Below are 15,749 nucleotides of genomic sequence, written 5' to 3'. Positions count from 1 at the left end.
TAATGTCCTCGCCTTGCTGTGTGCATATGAGTGGCCTGCAATTTGCATATGGGAATCCTGTCATAACAGTTTCCGGAAGCAATTTGTTAATGATCAAGTTCTCAGAATGGCCCTAAACCGTTCATTGATGTGGGTCTGGATAAATAATCCTCCGCCCTCCTATTTTGGGGACCATTTTTTTTTTCCTGGCAGAATCTGAGCCACAATGAACACTAGCCATCAGAATGAAATTTAGGACAGCTGGGATGCTGTACAGCAAGGACTTTTGGCTCCACAGTTCAAATAATCACAATAGCTGTTCAATTTAGCCTTTGGCTGAATGACTTTGGCAGGGCACAATGAAAAATAATTATCCCATGGCCTGCTTATTTCTCCCTTAACCAATAAACTCGCGGAGCTCTTCAGGCTTATGTAAATAGTCTGCTGTAGATGAGGCTGAAGACACTGTCATAGCCCTGTGTAGGAAATGGTTGCATTTCACCCTGGTGGGGTAGAAAGCAAAACTTGACTACTCTCTTATGTGGAACGTACTTAGAGTGGGCAAGGAGAGAGAGAGATGGGGAGAGATATAAGGGCTGGAAAGTGGGTTCAGAGTCACAGCTGGGAAGGAAAAGAGGTTGAGTCCCAGACCCTCACTTCAGAGGCAGGGCCTGGGGAAGCCAGGTTATGGTTTGATGGGGGAGGTGGTGTTGTGTAGTGTGTTAATTATAGAATAATTATGGAACCGATGTCTACTTTCCTGAGCTCTTTGTAATAGGTCTCAGAACTTCTTAGGAGTGCCCTTGTGTGAGAAGACCAGAGGTCAACCTGAGATATCATTCCTCAGAAGGTCGCTTACCTTGTTTTTTTGGGACAAGTTCCTCATTTGCCTGGAAACGTGACAATTCAGCTGTGCTTAAGGAGCAGTGAGCCCCAGGGAGCCTCTGTCTCTATCGTCCCAGTACCAGGATGACAAACTCACAGCCTAAGACCTGTTTTTTTTTGTTTTTTTTTGTTTTGTTTTGTTTTTTTTTTTTTTTATGTGAGTGTTTAGGATTGAACTCTGGTCCTCGTGTTGTTGCGGAATGCACTTTTCTGACAAAGCTGTCTCTCCAGCCCCCACGGCTCAACACTTTTTGGCTGGTGCTGGTCCACTTTGCTGTCCTTACATTCTGTGGGCTTTAACTCTGTTTGTTCCTGATTCCTAAGTCCTTGCTTTAGCCCAGATGATTTGAATGGAGTCAGGGAGAGGTAGATGAGATAAATTAAGCATGGCGAGAAGCCTGACACCAGACCTGAAGCCCTTGAAGGTTTCTGCTCAAATCCCATCAATCGCCTGTATTTTCTAGCTGCCTTTCCAGGTCAGCAGCCTCTTAGCACAGGGCATCGGTGCCACTTGATGGCCAATTCCTATTCAATGAGAGTCCCTGGATTTGCAGCTCACTTGGTCAAAGTGGAGTGGTAATGACATTGGTCATGGGTTTGATCCCTGCAGGAGCCAGTTAACTCCATTCTGTCCCATTAACCCCAGCCAGCTGCTGTATGTTGTGAGTGGAAGAGGGTGAGAGAATAGGAATGGCTCACCACAGACAGGCCCCACTACTGGGCAGTGGCTTTGCAGTGCTCATTCTAAACATGAGGACCAGCAGATGGGTCATTAGAAACAGAGCAAAGGATTGTGAGTATGAGGCTGTCCCTTTTGCCCTGTGCAAGTGAGTGTGTTGGGGCAGGGGAAATTTGCATTTCTCCCAGTCGGAAGGAGTAGAAGTTTCTTTTTGTGAAAAGCCTACACCAAACCAGGCTTATCTGTATTTTCTTTCTCTTTATTTCACATGTATATATGTAAATTGTGTGCATGCATGTGTGTGTATGTGTGTTTATATGTCTATGGATGCACAGATATGCCAGTACATGTGCATAACTGTGTATGATGAGAGGTGGCCCTGAGTGTCTTTTATCAGCCCCCCCCCCCCACTTTATTTCCTGAGGCTGAGTCTCTCATTTCAGCTGGTCTAGATTTGCCTGGGGATTCCTCACTGTTGCCTCCTAGGGCTGGGATTGTAGGTAGACTGCCCTTCCAGCTTGGCTTTATGTGGATGCTGCAGGCTTGACTTCTAGCTCTCATGTTTTCGCGGGAAGTAGTTTAATCTACGGAGCCAGCTCCTTAGCTCCCAGCCCCATTTTTCAGCCCTTGGGATCAGAGTTGAATGAGTGACATTTCTTGGAGTGTCTTTAAAGACTCGGTAGTTGTGCCATGCAGTGGGATGAATTTTCACATGTAAATGAGATTTGCCCAGTAATTTATTTACATTTGTTTTTAGCACAACAAACGAGGCCTCACGTAGCTTCATAATTTCCCGTGACCCAGTCACCAGCCTGCCGTGTGTAATTTACTCTAATTTGGAACATTTGTCGGATCTGTAGATTTTCGAACACAAGTAAGACTGTCTCAGTTCACATCTTATGGTTTTCTCTTTCCTCTCCAGACACATGTTCTGGGGCCCTCTGAAACTGGCAGTGTTGCTTGTATTGTTGAGAGATTTTGTGTGGAAAATAGACAAGAACGGTCATGAAGTTCGCCGTGTTGCTTGCATTGTTGGGAGACTTTATGTGACCGATACAAGAGCATAGTCATAATTCTGCTTTCCTTTGGACTGCTGTCACCAGTAGAGTTCTGTAAGACAAGGACGGCTGTGCTTCCCTTGGTGGGTTAGTGCTTGTGGGCATGCGCAAGTTGCTGTGAAGGGCTCAGTTTCCTCTTCATGAAACAACGGAATAGACAGTCTCCGTGATTTAATGAAAATCTTCTTCTGTATCTGATGGACAAGCAGTATTAACTCATCCGAGAATTTTGCTGATTCGTTAGGTTTTTCTAGGAGTTTTATTGTATTTTTTTTTAAGTATGAAGCTATGATATCAGAGCTACTTAATGGCTGGTATCTGACCCTAAAGAAACAAAAAAGTGAAATGTCTCTTGAATTTGTGAGAGCCACTTTAGCGCTACATTTCCCGAAGTGTTTCCCATGCTTCTTTGTTGATTGGAACTGGGCAGTATGAGGGAGGCATCCCAGGACCATTGGGACTAATAGGTAAAGGCCATGTCTGCCTATGGCCTTGAACCATTGACCTAGGAGAATATCACAGTTGTGGTCTTTATCTGGGCCTTTGACCATGAAGAAATGGAGTAAAAGGATAACAAAAGAAAAGGTCCAGCCCATCAAAATGTGCAAATTATGAATATTGTGTAAGATGAGATGTCTTAATTCCAATTTTCATATCAGTATTCCACCATACTTAAAAATATGTCTGATATGATAAAAGAGTTATGTTGATAGGATAAATTACACAGATTTAAATGCTCTTATTTCTCAGACAACAGGAATTGAGGCTATACGTAAGAATTCAACTATCTTCATACTATCCATACACTTCATTCTACCCCACAGTAAGATCAACTAACTTAGCTCTCGGACCCATAACCCCCAAATATTGTTTTAAATTCCTTCCCATGCTAATTAATCCACAGCCCTATTTATTATTTGCTTCACCATTTTTCAGATCCAACAGTCACAATATTTAGCTTCAGTCTTCTTCTAATAAGAATTGGATTAGAAAGAGGCCTATTGATCATTACCTGCCACTATTCATTGGCAAATCAAACCCACAATTCAGAGGCTACAGCAAAGTACCTCTTAACACGAGCAGTGGCCTAAATAATCTCACTCCTCCCTATCACCGTAAGCCACAAACGAATAGATATACTAGATGTCAAAAGAGACTTTTTTTAAAAAAAAAATGTTTGCTTTTCTGGGACTAGAGAGGTAACTGAGTAGTTGAGTACTTGCTGTTCTTAAAGAGGACCCTGGTTCAGTTCCCAGCACCTACATCTGAGGGCCCACAGCCACCTACAACTCCAGTTCCAGAGATCTGACTCCTTCTGGCTCAAGGAACATCTGTATTCACACGGTGTAAATACAGATGAGCAGGCGTGCATCCATGCACATAAGACAAAAAAATTTTAAAAATTTAAAGTAAAATAATTTTTTAAACATTCTAAGTAAAACTTTCTAGTCAGGTTAGATAAGCAAAACTTTAAACCTTTTAAAGCTTTCTATGGGGTAGCTGCTGTACGGGGCACTAGGGATGGGTACAATCCAGGGATTGAGTGACGCATTCTGTGTCCCTTGTAATGAAATAGAGCATATACATATGTGTGTATATATGGCATGTCTTCTTTAATTCTTGATCCAAAATTAAGCTATAACACAGGCCTGGTAGTCTCTCTGAACAGCATTTGATGCCTGCAGGTGTCGGCATGTTTCGGTCCTGGCGGGCTGTTCTTGCAGAGTCTTCTCGCACATCCAAATGTTTCCCTGCCCAGAGCGTTGTGAGCGTGGGGCTGAGCTCAGCACTGTGCAAGTCAGCTTTCTGTCACTATGGAAGGACACCTGAGGTAGCAGTTTAAAGAGATGAGACATTGGTTTTGTAGGTAACCTTGTCGGTAAAACATTTTAGGGGGTATTAATGCAGAGCCTGTGGCCCTCATTGTTCGGGAGGCTCGTAGACGGGCAGCTGTATGCCATGCCGGCTGGAACAGAGCTGCTCATGTGAAGGTGTCTGGGAAGCAAATGGGGCAGGGGGAGAAGAAGGAGCCCAGGGTCCTCTGATGGACAGGTCTCCAGGAACTAATTCCTTCCCACTCAGCTCTGCTTCCTAAAGGTCCCACTACCTTTCAACAATGCATGTCTGTCTGGGCACCAGTTTTGCAACCCATGACCTTCAAAAGACATTCAAGAGCAAACTCTCCTAGCTACACAGAGCAGGTGTTGTCAGCGCTCCTTTGCCAGCCGTGATCCCAGCCCTCGAGAGATAGAAGCAAGAGGAGCAGGAGCTCCAAACCAACCTTGGCTACACAGTGAGAAGGAGGCTAGCCTGGGCAATGGGAGACATTGTCGGAAAAGGCAAAACAAAATAAAACCAAGCAGCACCAATCCTAAGAAACTAGTGAAAAGAACATTTGAAAACAATGGGAAAGGACGTGTTACAGGAAAATCATATGGATCAAACTCTTCCCTGTGCCTCAATATTTTCCAGTCCCAAAGTAAATTCCTGTTGGCCCGGGTCCATCACGGTCGAGTGCTAGAGCCCCACTGTGCTGCTTCTGATTTGGTTAATCAGGAGGTGAGAAGCAGAACTCTCTGTTTAATGTGAGTACTACACCCTTTAGCCTTCTCTGAGAATGACAGAGAGCAAACCCGCCATTTCTCTTGGAAATGAGAGACATCTGAACGGATTCCTCTGGCTTTCAAGTCACTAGGTGGTGTCCTTTCATATCCCTTCACGTTTGTCGTTTTGGCAAAATGTTGTAGGAGGCCCCTTTAACTCAGGAAGCTGGCACACACGTGGAAGAGCCTGTGTTGATGCTGTACCAGGATGCGTACCCGAAGAGTGAACCAGCACACGCGATAAGCATGGGCTGTGGATGTTGGGAAGAAAGGCGAAGGGACCACAGTGGACTCCAAAAACGAAGTGTTGTGGGGGAAGTAGGGAGATGAGTGATGCTGAGCTGGTGGATCTGCTTGGGGAAGCACAGTGTAGCAAACGGATGGTGTGGTGGAAGCCCAGAGGCGTGTCACAGATTCAGCGAGCTGCTTGTCCTGTGGTCGGCTGGCTTTGCAGATCTGGAACCGGTGCTGAGCAGGAAGGTGAGACTGGAGAGAGAGGTGGGGACAGCTCATCCAAGGCTTTGCACACTATATTAAAAATGCGGTCTTTGCGGGGAATTATGGAAAATCACTGAGAGATTTTTAGCAGGAAGCTGTCATGTTGAAATTTCATTTGAAGAAGATCACTCACTGGTGGGTGGGGGATGGATTGGATGGTAATGGGGGACCGGGCTAGAAGTCTGTCAGAAGACGGTCATCTTTCACACCCTATTTGGGGGTTAATTTCTTCCTATTGTGGCCAAGTCTGACCTAAACATGGGAGACACTTGGGAGTTATTGTGGTCCTTTTGACTGTCAACTTGACCTAGTAAAGTCACATGGGAAGGGGGTTGCAATGAGGATGTCTTGTTCAAGCTGACCTGTGGGCATGCCTGTGGGCGGGATTTCTTCTTCAGGTTAACTGACCTGGGAAGAACTCCCTTGGATATGGCCTGTGTAATTTCATGAGCTGGGCCTTGAATAGATGGAAAGGAGAGACTATAGTGAGCACCAGCAAGTGTGCATGCATTCGGCTCTGCCCTTGACAGTGGGTCTGTGACCAGCGGTTGCAGTGGCTGCCACCTTGCTTGCTTGCCACAGTGCTCTGTAACCTGGGCAGTGCCAAAGGCCCTTCCTACCTGTGGGAAAAAAGGTAGAAATTTGCCAGAGTGTTTATCACAGCAATAGGAAGCAAAACTAACACAAATGTGTTAAAAGAAGAGCAGTAAAGGGAAAGAGAATATTCGGTCAAGAAGGAAATGTAACCAGAATAATTTACACGACTTGCAGAAAGAGAGGGAAAATTTATTTTTTATAAAGTCAAGTTTTAAAACAAATTTATTTATTTATTTTACATCCCAGCTGAAGTTTCCCCTCCCCCCTCTCCTCCAGTGTCTCATCCCCTTCTGTTCCCATCCCCTAATCCAGTCTCCTTCCGTTTCTGTTTAGGAAAAGGCAGGCCTCCCATGACTATCAACAAAGCATGGTGTATTAAGTTGCAGTAAGACAAAGCACCTCCCCATGTATTACACTGGACAAGGTGACCCAGTTTACGGTCTAGGATCTTCAAAGCCAGTAAAAGAGTCAAGGAAAGCCCCTGTTCCTACTGTTAGGAGTCCCACAAGAGGACCAAGCTACACAACTGTAACATATATTCAGAGTGCCTGGGTGGGTCTCATGCAGGCTCTGTGAGCCCATATGAACCCAGAATAGTTGACTCTGTGAGTATTCTTGTGGTATCCTTGACTCCTCTGGCTCCTACAGTCCTTTCTCCCCCTCTTCTGCAGGGTTCCCCAAACTCTGGGTCATGTTTGTCTGTGGGTCTGCATCTGTTTCCATCACTTGCTGGATGAAGCCTCTCTGATGACAATTGGGCTGGACACCAATCTGGTCACAGGAGATGGACAGTTCGGGCTATGTCTGCTATTGTTAGGAGTTTAAGCTGGGATCTTCTTTGTAGATTCCTGAGAGATTCCGTCGTGCCAGGTTGTTGTCTGGCTCCACTGTCTCTTCCAGCACTCTCTCCTCTTGACCCCCCAACCTGGCCACTCGTGTCTCATCCCCACCGGAGAGGGGAGAACTCAATCACCATCATTTCCATGTGGGGGAACAGTTCCGATGTTTCACAGAAAGAAGCTTAACAGTTCAAATGCAAAATCTATTATCTATAGCTCTGAAATGAAAAAAAGAATGTATATTGTTGTTTTTAAAATTTATTTTATTTTGACCACAAAAGTTATTTGGCAGAAAAATTTGACCTTAACTGACTTCAGACTGTTTATGTGCTTTAGTTTCTTCTATTAGTGGGCTTGATTGTGGCTCTCCTGAAGGCTTATATGGGTAGCACTGTGTGGTTTTATTTGGTAACCATTGGTAATGGTGTTTTGTTTTGAGCACAGGATATTTCTGCGTTCCCCAGGGTGTTCTCAAACTCATGACCCCCCTGCCTCTGTCTCCTGAGCTGCTGGAGTTACAGGCACATGCCATGATGTTCTTCAGTGTGGCCTCTTGTTGTTCCTGATGTGACTTACTACTGCTGGTAGGAGCTGTCACTATCAGCTAACATTTAGATATTACATGATATATTTAATATTTTAAAATCTCAGTTTATTCTTTTTCAGAGACTGAAAACTACAGATCCTATTTCCCCATTCCAAATGCATGAAAGAAAATTGAGCCATAAAAATGTCAGATAGGTCCAGGGGAGGGAGCTCAGGTTAGGAGATCATTTTCCACAGTAGCAGGAAGACCTGAGTTTGCTCACCAACACCCATGTGAACAGTCAGGTGTGGTGGCTCACACTTAGAATCCCAGCCTGGGGAGGGGGAAGTGAGCAGATGCATGGGACCTGGCCAGCCAACCTGGTCAGACTGGTTTACTCCAGTCTTAATGGGAGCCATTATTTTAAAAGCCAAGTTGAAAGTGGATGAGGGACATTTGAAGCTGTGATTTGATCTTCACATACATGCTAACACCCCTGACCCAGCACACAGACAACCCCCAAGTACCCCCGCCCCAAACACCCCTCCACAATTGAGATGGCCTGCTTTAATGTGGTGTCTATCCCAACATAGAGGGGGAGGTGGCATGAAGTTCCACCCTCATTTGTTTCTATAATTTTAAGGAAAAGAAGGTGAAATGTGCTTTCTCTCTTTTTGAATTCTACAGGCTCTTCTTTTCTTCAGGGAGCTTGTAAACAAGCAAGCAAGTTAGAGTCATGCTGTCTGGTACAGCTTGAATGTGATTTTGCCTGACAGCTGCATGAATCGCAGAACCGTGTTACTTCTCAGCAGCGGTAGGCTGAGAGGAGGTATTTTTTGTTTATTCAGGTCTTTTGATTTGACCACATAATGCACTGGTGTTTCCCCTTCCTGGGTAGAACCTGCAGTGAAGAGATGGGTGCTGTGCCTCTAGGTTCATTTCCACTCCATATGAGAGCCAAAAGAGAGAGCTAGCTGTTGAATACCTCATGAACATGGTTCTTAAGGTTCTAAGAGGAGAAGCCTTTTAACTGTGCACTGTAGAACATTCTGTCCTGACTTCTGATCTACAGCGTGCTTATTGCTGAAGTCAACATCCTAATGTTATAAAAAACTAAAACCCTATATCACTTATTGATTTGCTCTCTGTTAAAGCTTTTTTGGTTATAGTCCTCATAAAGGAGTTTATCTACTAAATGTTCATGGTTTGCTTCTTTTTTCCTTTTTTTCTTTTCTATGTGTTGTGAGGATCAACTGTGGGGGCATGCTCCAGTGTATATAATACCCGGTATGAGTTACAGTTTGTAAGGAAATTACATAAATATGGATAGCTTACTCAGATTAATCATCTAATAATAATAATAATTATGTTCACCCTAGATTCATTTATAACAGATGGAATACAATTTTGAAGAGAATTAGCAGGGTCCAAGAGAGCCTATAAGGAGAACCTCTTTGGAAGGTTCTTTGTCTGAATTTATTTGAAAATGTACATTTGTGAGCGATACATGCAAAAACAGGTCATTATACTAATTACATCCCTCTGTCATGTTGACAAAAGTGTTGGTTGTGGCAGCAATGGTGATAGTGACAGTGATGATGGTGGTGATGGTGGTGGTGGTGGTGGTGGTAATGGTGGTGATGATGATGATGGTGATAATGATTATGGTGGTGGTGATGGTGGTGATGATGGTGCTGGTTGTGGTGCTGGTGATGCTGGTGATGGTGATGATGATGATGATGGTGATGGTGGTGATGATGATGATGATGGTGATAATGATTATGGTGGTGGTGATGGTGGTGATGATGGTGATGATGTTGACGATGGTGGTGATAGTGGTGATAACTGGGGGTAGAAGTTGGAGAAGGGAAAGAGAATGAAAACAAAGATAGAAAATTCAATTTTGAACTTAGCTGTGTTTACTAAGTGGGACCAGAAGTGGTGTGGTAGACATGGAGTTACTTTAAAGATGGGGAGACATAGTTCCAACTAAATTGCTAACTTCGTAGAATCACTAACAGAATGGCCCAAGAAACCCAAGGAAGCCTAGCTCAAAGCAGACAGCATTTTTACTTAAGATGATTGGATGAAGAATGCCTTTTGTGCTTTATGATGGAAGAAAAGGGTCTCAGGCATTCTGCTGTTTACACCCAATTACATGAAGATCCCAAAACATTGCTGGGAGTAGACTTTGCAATAGGTAGCTTTGTCCAGCTGTGGGGCAATGTAACTGTCATGGGCGGATTTAGCCAATGCTAGGCTCAACTGTATTTAGTCATGTCCAGGTACTGTTGTAGTCTCTGTCGTGATAGTTCTTACCTCTGCATTCCGTAGCATTTTTCCACGATTGAGTTTGTTCTAATGCTATCTCTCGCTCCCTTATTAGCTGCTTTCATTCTCCCCTGGTCTCTACCTAAGTTTGATACTAGCAGAATAAAACATTGCTCTCACCTCAAAGTTGGTTCTTGAGCCAAATACAAGTGACCATGACCTACCTGGGTACATGGATTCAGTTTTCCCCCAAATAACTCTTCCTAATAGAAATGGTTCCATGTGGTTTTTTTATAGCCACAGAACAAAAGGAAACTATATATAAGGGTATTCCTTTTCAAATATGCTGATAGGAACATGAGGTGGTGGGTACTAGAGCTGGGAAATCTCTGCTGTAGGCCTCAGATATTATCTTATAATGCCCACAGCTGTGGAACTGATGGACACAATGGCCTGCTATGGCAAATTATTCTAAAAAGGTTTTTAGATGCTAATCATAAGGGCATTAGGTCAGACACAGAGATGGGTAAGGAACCACTTATAAAGGGGCTAAGGACAACCAAAGGGAATTTGACTTTGGATCTTCAACTTTCCAACTTTCACAATTATAGAGTCCTAAGCAGTCAATTAGCCTGTGGAGGCAGGTTTATCTTTTTTCCCCCAAGAATTTCAGTTCCTGGTATCTGCCTGAACTTAATTAGACTTTTGGCAGTCAAATTAGAAAGTCTGTCCCATTTACCTGACCGTACATCATAGTATGATATGATATGATATGATATCATATCATCATATCATATAATCAACTTGAGCTGTAGGCAAGAAAGGATGGTATCAATCAATTCTACTCCTCAGTAGTAGATTTCATTTTGTCTCATTCTTATAAATCTAACTTAGAAACCCAAGGCCTGGTGTGGGAGAATTGTCTGTATTCTGTCAATCATATTTTAATAAAACGCTGATTGGCCAGGTAGACAGTATAGGCGGGAAAGCCAGACAGGAAATAGAGGTGGAGCAAAGAGACTGGGAGTATTCTGGAAAGTAGGAAGCTCCCTCCGCAGTTCTGCCCAGACCACCGGAGAGGAAAGATGTAAGCTGCCCAGTTGAGAAAGGTACTGAGCCGTGTGGCTAACGTAGATAAGGATAATGGGGTAACATAAGTTATAAGAACTAATAAGTAGCCTGACCTAATGGGTCAATCAGCTTTATAACTTATAGAGATCTCTGTGCGATTGATTTTCCTTGGGAGTTGCCAGCTGTGGGGTACTGGGCGGGACAGAAACCCCAACAAGCGGGCCCTCATGTTACAAAGGCCCCTGAAATGTTACATTGTGCCTTGCCACACACACAATTAAGGCCTTCTTTGATCTCATAGATCTTAGGTAGATATTTCCAGTAGGTGAAAAATATGATAAACCTTTTTAATTTTACTAAGTGAATTTTCATACACTGTTGTAAACACATAAAAGTGCTGGGTGATGGAGAAACTTCCCATTCCAACCCCTTCATTGAAATGATCCAGGGAGCTGGAGGAGTCTGGGGAAAGTTTCATGAGAACAAACACTCATCTCTTATCTCTTGTTACTTCCTCCAAGCTATGAATTTAAATTTTTTGTTTGTTTAGGTAGGAAATCCATAGCATTCCCACAGGGAAAAATTTGCTCTCCCAGCAGGGGTCGAGATGATGGTCCTTAACAGATTCAAAGTTTGGCATTCATATAAGAGGGAGCTAAACAAGCCCTATAAAAAGATAGTAGAAATTGAATGCAGCCAAAAAAATACAAAGTAATGCGAACACAGCCTCTGAACTCTATTTGAAAATCCAGCCGCTGACTAGACTTTTCTGGGCCCTGTGCTTTGCTGGTGTTGGGGGAGCACAAAGAGGGACATGTTTTTAAAAGAAAATAGATGATTGGATTCAGGTTCATAGGAAGATGAGTGTAGAGGAGGGTCACTGTTCATTATCCGCAGAGCAGATGATTCCATGGGGGTTCTGCCTTTCTTTCTTTCCTGTAGGGATGTTTGGAAAGTATTCAGAATTCAATTGCTTGGGGGAGCTATAATGAATGTCTGGGGAATGTGAGTCCTCAGAAATAAGAGATTTGGGCCTGATGAGAAGTTGGGTTGGAAATCCTGCGTCTCATTTAATGGTATATCCAACTTTTCAAGACTCTAGTTAAGGCAGGGATAAGTAATTATAAGTAAGAATAAATATACCCAACTTTCGTCTAAAGGAACTCTTTCAAAAGCATACACATGTGTTCATATCTTTTGAACTATTCCTTTAAAACCTTAACATGAGGCCAGAGGAACATCTCAGCAGATAAGGCACTTGTTACCAAGTCTGATGACCTGAGTTCAATCCCCAAGTCCCATAGGACAGAGGAAACTGACGCCTAAAAGCTGTCCTCTGACCTCCACATGTGTACACACACACACATACACACACAGTAAGTCAGTATAATTTTTTTAAAACAAAAATAAATCTATAACATCAAGAAGTTAGTAAATGTAGTGCCAGCCTGCAGATCAGGGAGTAGCCAAGCCCGTGGCTGCACTAGGTGGGGGTCTCTTTGGGAAGGTAACTCAGTGCTTTTTCTTGACTCCCATTTCCTTACCTGTATGATTCTAAAGGGGGCAGGTATGAGAGAGAGAGAGAGAGAGAGAGAGAGAGAGAGAGAGAGAGAGAAAGAGAGAGAGAGAGAGAGAGAGAGAAATGAACAAATCAGGAGAAAAACAATACCAGAAATCCCGTGTTTTATGCCCAAAGTTACAAATATATATGCAAAACAATGCTGGGGAATGAAGAAGAATCACAGGTTCTGATAGGTGTGTTAGGAAGGAGTCGCCAAGCAGTTTCCAATTAATTCTGAAGCACTTATACTATTTTTAAAATATCCCACAAACCTTTGCCTGACAAAAGAAGAGTATGAAATAAAGCTTTAGTCTCTGCCGTGACAGCTATTGCCATGACAACCTGCCTGTCAATCAACACCCACTTCATCGAGCCTCAGAAAACACCCCCAGAAATAAATGTCAAAAGTCTTCTACAGGTTCCAAATTTAAATCAAACTTTAAAATAAATTAAAATAAGAACCCAAACACCCACAGCAGTCACATACAAAAAAGTAAATTCTATTTTGGAAAGAGGGTAAGAACCAAAGGCCAAAAGATGCAGCCAAGCAGATGGCAGAAGGAAAGAACAAGAGAGCCTAGGATCCTCTACTGTGTTGTGACATTCTGTGGTGGTCAAGCCTTGCTCACCTGGGGAAGCATCTGCTGTGTGCAATGCAGGTGTCATGGTGTCTCCCTGCCGTGGCACCTGGCTTTTGCCATGATCATATATCTCTCATCTCCTCTGTTTTAAAAATGTTGAGACCTTGTTTTTGGTGGTGTGAGACAAGACAAGGAACTAGCATAGGGAGGTGAACCGCTGTGTCTGGTCACTCTCAGGGAGGTAACAGTCAAGGGACAGGGATGGGCTCTTAGACAATCTTTGGTCCTTGTGGTTTTTGATGTGTAATTCAGAAATTTTCCCATTCTCATTTCTTTTGTGCATATCAAAACTACACATGAAAACCTGTTACCACACTTCGCAGGAAGTGGTGGGTCTCCCCTTCTCATTCTGTAAACCCCAAATTAGCTAGAGGACAGGCATTTAAAGGACCTAAAGTTGATCAGATTATAAAAAGCCAGTCAGTCTTCCAACAGTAAGAAAGGTTGAGTTAACCCATTCAACTGCTGGTGGATGGGAAGGGAAACAACGAAGGCCATGTGTTTCATAGCATCAACAAGGGCCCTACCTTTTCATGGTATCTTTCACCAAGTTCCAAATGAAATCAGCAGCCCCGCAGTTCTGAGCTCTCCAGATCTCATACTATTATGTATTTAATTCTCTACATGCCTTTTGTTCTGTCTACTTGATCAGTGAGCTTGCTAAAGATCACCTTGGCTGTGTACATTTTCCTCAGTGTCTAAAATAGAGAGCTGGATAATCCTAGCTAGAGGTTGAATTGTATATGCCTCTGCTCCTTTTTTTTAGATGCTATAACCAAATACCTGACAAGAAACAATTTAAAGGGTTCCCTTTGGCTCACAGTTGAGAGGATATAGTCCATGATAGCCAGGAGGCAAGGCAGCAGGTCGCTCTATTGTGGTGGAGGATGCAACCGGCATTGCTCACATTGTTGAAACTGGAATCGGAGATGAGACAGGAGGCAGAGTTGACTATGCAACTTCAAGAACCCCCCAACTAGGGCCCCTCAAAAGAGATTCTATACCCTCCCCAAACTGTACCTCAGCTGGAGATGGTGATTAAAATATGTGCCTGTGGGAGACATTTTGCCTGCACCCCAAACCATGTTGGCACCATGGCTTAAGTAGGGTTATCAAGGCTATGAGGAACACCATGACCGTTACTTAGAGGCAGTAACTTACGCAGAGGACATGGAGGAGAACCGCTTACTGACTTGCTCATTATGGCTTGCTAAGCCTGCTCATATAGAACCCAGGACCACCATCCTAGCGGTGGGAACACCCACAGTGACCTGGACCCTCCCACATTAATCACTAACGAAGAAAATGCCCCACAGACTCTCCTACAACACTATCTTATAGAGACATTTTTTACTTCAATTACTCTAGCTCGTGTGAAGTGGGCATAATCTAGCCAGCACAGCCCCTAACATAGAGCACACAAAAATGCAACCTTACCTTGGAATAGATTTTTTAAATACATAACCAACGTGCAATGAGGTCATTCATGTAGCACCTAGCCCAATACAGCTGGTGCCCTTGAAAGAGAAACATGGATACAAAGAGCATCACGCAAAGGGACTCAAGAAGAGCGCCACCTACAAACTGTAAAGACCATTTGTGTATTCCTTTATGACAACTGACTCTGTTAAACCTTGATCTTGGATTCCAAGATCCAACATGAAGATAATAACTTTTTTTTTTTTACTATCAAAGACACGTCTAAGTTCAGCAATCCTGCCAGGATGGATAGACACACCATGGAGTAATGTGGCTGTGATTGAATCTGAAGAACTCGGGCTTCTTGCTCATGGCTCAGCATAAGTACGGTTACTGAGAGGAGAGCCAAGAACCTGGGAGTGAGGATGGGGCAGGCAGCCTGAGATTTGGTGGATAATAGAAAGGGGCAGATGTCCCCATGCTTTTCAGTCCTTCTCCCCTAAGCTTTGCCTCTGAATTCAGCTTCTTTAAATCACCAATATTATTGTCAGTTCGTTCATTTCAGAAACTCAACGGAGGGATTTCCAGTGCTATGGGTTAGAAGCTGTCTCAATTAATTTTGAGGTAGATGTGTATTCACAGCTGTTTCCAGCAGAGTAATTGAGTTCCTGGCTTTCTTTTACCTCAAAGTTCATACACCAGAGGTTTGGGGCCTCTCTGAACCCGTCTTCTCATTGGTTTGATCATTTGCATCAGCAGGTATTGATTGCAAGCTCTTATGGACGTAAACATCCTTAAGATTTATTAAGTTCTCAAATTTTCAAAGAAAATAAGTCTTAAGTACCGTGAAAATGGATGGGCTTCTCAGAACACCAGCCAGAGCCTTTAACAGCTGCCTGCTGGAATGATGGAGTTCTATTCAGGGGCAGATTTACTGAGAAGCTGATGAAATTCAAAAAGCAAATCACTTCCCTTGCATAGATCGTCTCCAAAGTTTTTTTTTTGTAATTTTCCATTGAGATTTTTATAATCTTTCTCTTAAAGCAGGTGCAATTCCAGTTGTATGGGTGTCAGATACGTCGTGATGGGTATGTGTCCTTGGTTTCAATGACAGCAGGTCTT

The 15,749-nt window shown here is 43.4% G+C and overlaps 1 protein-coding gene across 14 annotated transcripts in view; it reads left to right on the top strand.

Moving 5' to 3' along the window:
- Esrrg (estrogen related receptor gamma) overlaps positions 1–15,749 on the top strand; it is a 613,673-nt gene that overhangs the window by 109,108 nt on the left and 488,816 nt on the right. The window lies entirely within an intron of this gene.

This window comes from Myodes glareolus, chromosome 5 (assembly GCF_982192425.1).
Source record: "Myodes glareolus chromosome 5, mMyoGla1.1, whole genome shotgun sequence".
Lineage (NCBI taxonomy): Eukaryota > Metazoa > Chordata > Mammalia > Rodentia > Cricetidae > Myodes > Myodes glareolus.
Note: the sequence above shows the minus strand (reverse complement) of the source record. Positions and strands in the feature narration are given on the sequence as shown.